The sequence below is a fragment of the Bidens hawaiensis genome, unplaced genomic scaffold (genome assembly GCF_021521415.1).
Source record: "Bidens hawaiensis isolate Kalapana, Puna unplaced genomic scaffold, B.hawaiensis_p1.1 tig00012231_1, whole genome shotgun sequence".
In the NCBI taxonomy this organism is placed as follows: Eukaryota; Viridiplantae; Streptophyta; class Magnoliopsida; order Asterales; family Asteraceae; genus Bidens; species Bidens hawaiensis.
The window spans coordinates 1-9,313 of NW_027491990.1; the positions used below are offsets into that span (position 1 = coordinate 1).

The 9,313-nt window shown below is 35.3% G+C and overlaps 1 pseudogene across 1 annotated transcript; it reads right to left on the minus strand.

Annotated features, from left to right (window-relative positions):
• Positions 1-426: 426 nt before the first annotated feature.
• Positions 427-4,880, minus strand: LOC143540450 (homeobox-leucine zipper protein ANTHOCYANINLESS 2-like; annotated as a pseudogene). The gene is made up of 10 exons (XR_013136596.1): positions 4,697-4,880; positions 3,781-4,004; positions 3,582-3,699; positions 2,509-3,182; positions 2,318-2,420; positions 2,043-2,235; positions 1,316-1,319; positions 1,100-1,274; positions 644-1,008; positions 427-546 (listed from the first exon to the last, which is right to left on the minus strand). The product of XR_013136596.1 is annotated as a homeobox-leucine zipper protein ANTHOCYANINLESS 2-like (transcript).
• Positions 4,881-9,313: the final 4,433 nt, after the last annotated feature.

Here is a 9,313-nt window from a genome sequence, read left to right on the forward strand (position 1 = left end):
GTGAGTGCGTGACAAAGGTGAAAAATAAAGAGTGAATTTTTAACCTTGTACCAAACTTTTCGGAAAAAAAAATCGAAAATCTAAGGGGTGTTCGGTTGATCTTTTAAAACTTGCTTATTTGAAAAGCTAGTAAAGCCCCTCCAAAAACTTCAAAATTGGAGTTTTTCAAAAGTTGCTTTTGCTTTTTAAAAAGCAAATAAGCAAATTTAAAAGCTCACTCAAACACCCACTAAAACAAACCAGTCACGTTGGTCAGGCCCGCCCCCCCCGCGTTAACTAGTAAACACGGTTTGGCTTCGATTTGACGGTTAATGACTTTCATTGGTTTTTTTATTAGTTTTAAATATTACTTCAAAAAAGTTTGTATTAGATTTCAAAATGATAAAGATTGTTGATAAAGATTATAAACACGCATAGTCACATATTTTAAAACGTTAAATTAAGCAATAATGACGGCGACGACGACGACGACGACGACAAAGGGAGAAGGCCGGTTCGGTTTACACGACTTGTTTCAAGTTCCAGGCAGTTAAACCAGGTTTTTACCTAAAACCATGAATCATGAACAAAAGCGTATAAATCTGACCTGACCAGCCAAAACCTTCAATAATTATAATAACAACAAAGTTTAGTTACTACTTACATTGGCGCGAAGAAGAGAAATGTTGTTAAGGCTGTTGGATCCTGAGTTTTGGAGAACAGGGTCATGTTATGCATAGAACCACCAGGAAACAAGACATCCCCACTGGCTCCTAAGTTCTACATTCAGCAATAACGCCAACAGTTGCTGATGTTGCATCGGCAACCAAACCGACATGCTAGCACTCACAACCGACCCAGACGGGTCCCCTGGGTTATTCAAACTCTTCCGGATCAAAAGCTTAGCTGCCTCGGGTGCATTAATAGCATTCCATTTGTGATTACCCGTCCCGCAAACCCCCGCACAAAAGCTAGCCGTCATGCGTTGCGCAAGGTTCGCTAGACTTCTTTTACCACCAGCCTGTAAACCTGTTACAAAAAAAAATAATAGTTACAAATTAATTTCAAGTTACTAATACTTTTTTAAATGGTAATGAAAAAATGATGTGAGTATTTATACTTGGACCGTCATCGATGGGTGCTTCGGGTGACATGATGGTCGCTATGCACTCACAGTGCCTTTGGAGAACGAAAAGCCATTTTTGTGCACCGAAACCCAAACCCGACCGGAGTAGTGGTCGGTACAGACTATGAATAACGCTCTCGTCATATTCGGTGTGCTCGATCCACGTTACCTGAAAATAGCATCCACGTGCGATAAATATTCCTAAATCACTTTACTAAAAAGTCATTAATAATCCCAGTCTCACACCCAGTTGCAAAACCGTATATATAGTGTACTCGGCCACAACTTTAAAATGCTTTCTAATACATATTTAAGAGATTACATAACATCTAAATACCTCGGGAAAAAAAATGATAACTAATCTCATACCAGTCTCACACCCAATTACCTGTGACGGGTGTTTCATGTTTCCTGCCATCCACTAAGGTACTAATTATTTAAAAATTTACAACCTAACAACAGCCCATTTTTCACACATATCGATGTTAACCCGTTAACATAATACAGTTTTTCGTTCTTGAGAGACAAAACGGTACCAAAAACAGACCACATCCAGGCCATACATTGGCCTCGTGATTAATAAACAACACGGGACGGAGTAACAAGGACGAAAGGGTGACCGATTTGCTATATAATATAACTGTAACAGCAAAAAACCGAACATCACGAGGCTTATTATTTTTTTTCCTTTTCAACTCTATCTATAGATATAAATATGTTACTAATATTCATTGGGTGATTGCACCACGTAGAAAAATCAACTATAAAACACCTTGATGTACTCCCCAATTGTTCATAAAATTATCTGTACACACTTTTTAACGTTAATACTTTCTTGCAAGTTATTACTTATTAACAGTTACAATCATGTAAAAGTAACATATAATTTATGGCATTTTATGCTCATAACACATAGATAATTTATGGGTATGAATACCTTAGAGAGCCATTGGGCATGTCATGCACGATACAACCTGAAGGAGTCTCCTGGACATAAACCCGTCCCGCCCGACATCAATGGAGACATCGACCACCGCCCACTCACCTTCTGCTTGTTGCCTACAGAATCGAATAAACCTCATGTGTCGGGCTGGTACTAAAGGCGACACCAGTTGAATCTCGGCTTGCATCTACAGACAATATTATTTGAATCATTTTAATGTTTTCGGGTTTCACAAAATTAATCTAAATAAAAACTACAAAACCGCTTACGAGTTGAAGAACCCCATTTCTTGAATCCCCCGGTTGGCACCGAAATCACATCCATCGTGCTACTACTGCCGATCATGCCCAAAAACATATCTCTCCACCGGTTCTACATTAAACATAAACGATATAATAACCATCAATGATGATAACAATAATTAACAACAACGCTTGTATAAGTTGAAAGATTAACGTACTGCATCGAGCATTGCCTCGACAAGCGCCAAACTATTAATCATGACGACCCCCGAAGCCCGAGAAGCCTCGGAGACATACCCTTGAGGTTTCATCCCAAGAATAAGTGGGAAAACTCTTAAATACTCATCTAAATCGAGCACTTCCGGGCCACCATCCCCATTCCCGGCCCATAACAGGCTATTATTCTGCCCAAGTTTCATCAACTCATCCATCGCATTAACCGCAAGTTCAACAAACACACCCTTATCATACTGAACATCCATAATTCGAGCCCGTGAAGCGACATTAAAGGCAATAGATTTGGCATCTCGTTGTTATAATCAAGGCCCATTAACCCAACATCCATTGGGTTTAACCCATACCCGTTTCTCCCGACAGCAAGGTCTAAGTTGGAACCCGGGATTCCTTGAGGTAATGACCCACCGTATGATGATAGCGGTCGGCCCAAAAACTTATTAGCAAGAAGGGACACACGGCTAAGTTCGTCTCGTAATCGTGCATTCTCGACCCGAAGATGGTGTTCCTCGATTGATAGGTCTTGGCCGAGAATCGCTTGGCCACCACAATTGCTGCATATAGGTGCACGGATCGCTTCTTTCATGGCTACATTTTGGATCCGAAGTTCATCGTTTGTTTTTTTCAAGATTGCATTTTCGTAGCGCTCGAGTTGAGTCTGTGTGAAACAATGTGATCAAACATCAAACAATGTTGGTTAACATTTTAAACAAACTCAAATGAACACATAGTACTTTAAAAATAAAAATCAATACATAATAAAAAAAATATCTGGAAGCACACGACATAATATTCAAAATAAAAAAACAAACAAGAAAAACAAAATGATAATAAAAAATATAATTACATCAAAATAATGTCTCAGAATTCAAAGAACCGCACATGTTAACAAACATAAATGTTAGCGTCCGCAAACAAACGGACAGAAACAAACACATTACCGAACGTTCACAAACAAACTAAAGCTAAACAAACAGAAATTTTTGTTCATGTTCATTCATTTATGAAACGAATGCAAGCAAAACGGTTGGTAGTTAATTAAATGTTAATTAATCACCTTCATTTGTGTTCTTCTGTTTTGAAACCAGAACTTGACTTGCTTGTTTTCCAAATTAAGCTTTTTTCCAAGTGCCAATCTTTCTTTCTCATCAGGATGTGGATTATCTTTAAATGAACTATAATGTCACAAACAAACAAATCATTAATCCAAATACCCATAAACAAAAATTAAATTAACTAAAAGTTTGAAACATTACGCTTCCAGTTCTTGAATTTGATATGGAGTGTGTCGGTGATATTTCTGTCGCCGGCGAGAACTGGAAGAGGGGCCCACTGGAACATCTTGTTCGTCACCGGAGGCGCCTTCTAAGTTATCGCTTCCACCAGATCGGCTTTCGGATCCATCGCCTCTAATTCTTCCAAGATTGCTGCCCTCAAAGTTTTCCCCAATTATTCCTCCAATTCCTTCCATTTTGGGCTTCTGTTCAAATCAAGACAAAATTATTAATTTATAAAATTAATTACTACCAAGATGGATTTTTTTTTTGTGGAAATTACAAACCCAGGAATCTTTACGCAAGAAAATAAAGAAAAGTTGTTAATTTGTGGAAAATAAGCAAATGCAATCACTACTCAAATTACATTGTTTGTAAAAAGCACAATTTAATGATTAAAGCTACAAACCCAAGACTCTTTACACATGAAAATGATAAAAGAACAATGCTTCATTTATGATAAATGATTTAATGTTTTTTTAGTGAAAAACACTAAATTAGTGATGAAGATCACAAACCCAGGAATATTACATAAGAAAATTAAGAAAAATCATTAAAATTTTATGATGTAAAAAATAACAGATTTGGTGATGGAACTTACAAACCCAGGAATATTTACAAAAATAAAGAAGAAAAAAACAAAATCATTAATTTATAATAAAGAATCAAGTGTAATCACCATCCACATCGATTTTATGACAAGAAAACAAATTTAGTGATGGGAATTAAAAACCCAACAATATTTACAAAAGAAAATGAAGAAAAATCATTAATTTATAAGAAATAATCAAATATAATCACTACCCACATGAATTTTTTTCTGAAAAGAAGACAACTTTACTTTAGGAAATAGCAAACCAAATAATATTTACAGAAGAAAATAAAAAAGAAAGCATACTAAAGCAAGAGAGAGTGATTGTGAGTTATAAATAGGCTGATGAGGAACAGTTGAAGTGATGAGCTGTGGTTGAGACCTATGCATTGACATATTGTTATAACCACCACCACCACCATCACCCACCACCATTCTTGAATCACCGCCACTACCACCACCATAAAACCCCCCAAAACTCATCTCACCCTTATAAAAATCAAATCTTTTTCCAAATGGGTTTGATCTTTAGATCCAATCAAGAATGCGTGTGGGTGTGGGGGTATGTATGCTATGTGTGTAAAGTGTGGTGTTAACTGCAAGTCTCATAAATTCATACACAACAACCAAAAGCCAAAAAATTTAAAGACTACACCAAATCCTTATTACTCCTTTGGTTTAAAACCAAACCCAAACCCAAACCCAAACCCTAGATTCTGACACGGAAAGAGAGAGAAGTTGACTGTTTAGCTGTCATCTGTGAAGATGGCCCCATTTAAATGTACCAAATAATAATAACTTTGAAAAAGATTGCAACTTTTCGTATAACCAAAAAGTAAACAGCCATCTAAAAAAGGGTAAAATTACAAAGAATCAAATTTGACTTCTTTTTGTCTTCATCCCAAAAATAAAGAAAAAAAAAGCCTTTTCCTTTATGTAATCTAGAGAACCATCCAAAGAATTTGTTTACTGTGGAATCTTTTTATTATTTTTAAATAAGCCTAAAATAATATAATAATAATAAACAAAGCACATAGATACAAAGTTCCAAATTTGTGGACCTCACTTCCATTTTTCTTTCTTTCTTGAGATGAGTACAACACAATGCACAGAAAAACACCCAGAAATTAAAATAACAAAAAAGGATCAAGAAACGGTGATTAAAATGAAACCTGATAAAAGAGTTTACAGTGTGGGAATTGAAGGCAGAAAGAAGATTGAAATGGAATCTTGGATTGGTGGAGATTTATTGATTGGTTAATTAAAAACCCTAATGGGATGGGATTGGTGGGTTGGTTTATAAATGGTGGGGGTAGGGGCTGGGCTGGGCTGGGCTGGGCTGGGTTGTAAAAGGACAGTGCTTCGACTTCGAGAGATATCCGCCAACGATTGATTTGTGAAACGTGGGCGTAGGTTGCGCGTGCTCCTGCTAATTATAATTGTAATTATCTCTACAAATCCGTATATACAGGGTATTTTTTTCAACCAAATCATTATTGCAATTAAGACCATAAATAACGTTTTTGAGTTTGTACCCTTATTTTTTAACTTTTCAAATCATTTTAAGGAAAAAGTTGTCAGGCAAAGTGTCATGAATGTGTAAAGATAATTCAGTTGGTGTCAACTAGTTAACATATAAAAACGACTATCAAATAATATGTGATAAATTGAATAGATAATTTAATTGGTGCCAACTATTTATTAGATCCGACGAGCTCAAAGTACTTGCTTTCATATTTTTTGGTGGGGTGAAAGACTGAAAGCTATATTATTAGCGTGAAGGGACATCTTCGGGTGCCAAATTGGGTGGTTTTGAGAACATCATCCATCCGGTAGTGGATTTGGGTAGTGATATCGGATTTGTGAACCCGAAATGAAGGATGAAGGATAATGATTGTTGTATGTTGAAAGGTGTATTCATGAGATATCGTGAAAGGTTCGTTAAGACGACCACAATTAATTTGGGTACTTTTGAATTTATTAATGTGAAAATAAAGTATTCAATATTAGCGAATGATTGGTAGTTTGATTTAGGTAAATCGGATGCTTTTAGAAACACCACCTTTACCCTCAATAGTCTAGCATATCTTTTCTTTTCAAGATATTTATTATACTTTATTAGTGAAGAAATATTGTTTACAAAATTACAATTGATTGAACTTTTAGTTATTTTTGTAGTATAATTAAATAAAATTTGTTTTTTGTGTAATTATGTATAGATAGAAATTTATTAAATAAAGTGGACGATGAATGTATGAATGGAGGAGGTGCTAATAGTAAATGTGTTAATGATCATTTTAGTTGTTTAATCTGTATTTATTAGGTGGCATAATTAATATTTTATTTCTCCAATTATGTAATTATGGATAATATGGAAATTTAAAAAGAAAATAGACTGAATAAAATTTGTTTTAAGTATTTATAACTAACAAGCAGGCCATGTTAAGGCGGTGGGACACAAGCTCAGTTGGTATTGTTAAGTTCGTTACATCATCAACACTAAATCAAAAACTATAAATTTGAAAACGTCCAAAACAGTATCAACACACATACAACTTAAAATCAAAGTGACATGAATGTGGTCACTATCGGCGATGCCCGTACAGGCATATGCATTAACACCTGAAAAATAAAATAATAAACACCCATAATAGTAGTGACACTCGTACATAGAAAATACCAATATGTTTAAAACAAAAAATTCCGGCTACGTTTGTTATGGTACCGGAACTAAACCAACAAAAATTTCGTCAAGTTAACATGTTTAAAATACGGGTGTAGCAGTAGCGAGTTAATGCGAATTTGATCGAAATCAGTTAGGTTTATTAAAGGTACCGAAACTAAACCTAAAAATAATTTCGTTAAGCTATCATATTTAAAACAAATAAAACATGCTTAAAAAACTGAAAAGAAAACACTAATAAAGCAATCAAACAACACATACATATAGAAATATAGAAGAGAAAAAAAAAATACTTACTGCCGAGGGGAATAGAACTCGCAGATACTACGCATCAAGAGTTAAATAGAAAGCCTTTAGCCATTAGACCAAGTTCAAAAATTGTTTACGCTCCAAAGTTTATTGCATAAAAGGTCAAACTGAATATCTTAAAAACTGTATTTGTGGTATTGACATTTGGATTTTTATCTATGTAGTTAATGAATCCGTGATTGAATAGGGTTATAGTTATTAATATGTTCATGATTTTTTTTTAACGTTCAACGAATCTTCTAAGTAAGCTATTGGTTAAATTCACCACATCGAGATACATTCATCTTTTGATTCAAGGAAAACCTTCACTTAAGGCCAACGCCTCGTGAACACTCGCCCGCAAGCAATACAGTGCGGTGAGATAAAACTCGTTTAGTTCAAAAATCCAACTAGTAAAGGCCACCTACTCGCCTAGTCTTCCATCATCACATTGTGTCGCTGAAACTAAATAAATGATAGTAGCAACAATCAAATGTGGGTCATATAAAAAAGCAAGCCTCTTCTTAACCATTCTATCACCCAATCAGTGACAAATGAGCTTTTTGGAGTGGAAAGTTCATCATTTTCATTTTCTAAGCATATATTGTTGGTATTTTCTTTTTGTTTCTTTATGTAATTATGGATAGAATGAAATTCAAAAGGAAAGTAAATGATAATTATATGACTGAATGGGGTTCTAATAATTAATATGTTAATGACCTTCATAGTTTTTTTTTCTTTTTTAAATGAATTTTATTTGATTTTTGTCGTATATAAGACTCGAACTAAATACCTTCTCTTTCAAACTCAGGTGATCCCATTGATTAATGACATTTATAGTTATTTGATTTGTATTGAGTGGCTGGTGGTAGACACCAGAGGTGGGCAAATAAACAGGTTAACCAAATCGATTCAAAAATCAAACCGAAACCGAACCGGTTTGAAATCGATTATGTAGAAACCGGTTTGGAACCGATTGAAACTGTAGGTTCGGAATCAGTTTGTTATTTTCTCCACCAAAACCGGTTCCAAACTGATTAACCGAACCGAAACTGACTAAAACCAGGCAAAAACCGGTCAAATCCGAACCGAAACCAATCAAAAACCAAACCGAAACCGATCATAATATGGTAAGAAATCAGTTTCAACCCGAACTGAAACAGGTAATAAACCGGTTTTGACTTTTCTTGACCAAACAAAACCGGTTTCAACTCAAACCGGCTTTGAGTTTTAAACTGGTTTGTGCACCTCTAGTAGACACATTTTTTTATTTTTTTTAAGCATAGCATATAATTAATAAAACTTTGTTTATTTATTATGTAATTAACCAATTATGGATAGAATGGAAATTATAAAAGAAAGTAGGCAATATAGGTATATTAATGAGAAGGTACAAATAGTAAATATGTTTTTTTTAGAATGGCGACTTTCTTATATTTAGGCTATCGCATTCTCTAAATTTGGAGAGTCCCGATGCCCCACTCTGGCCAGACTATGCTGTCTTAATCGGGCCCACGCTGGCTTCAGAGTTTGGCTTGGGCGTTCCCCTGGGAAACCTTACCGCCGACTGCCACTTGACAGCTGTTGTGCCACCACAAGAGAAGAACTCTCTGGCGTAACACACGGTGGGACGAAAACCATGGTGGGCTCAGAATTCGCACTGACAACCTTAGCACAAGGCCTAGCTCAAATCTATCATTGCCAATATCCACCCAAATATGACGCAAGTGGGATTCGAACTTGAGTCTCCATTGAAGAACCCAAGCCTCTTACCACTAGGCCACAAGTGGAGGATAAATATTCAATATGTTAACGACCTAAAGTAATTTAATTTTGTATTAAGTGGCAGATTCAATATTTTTTGTTTTGTAAGCCTGTATAATTAATAAAACTTTGTTTTTTCTACATTTAATTATGGATGGAAAAGAAATTAAAAACAGAAAGTACACGAT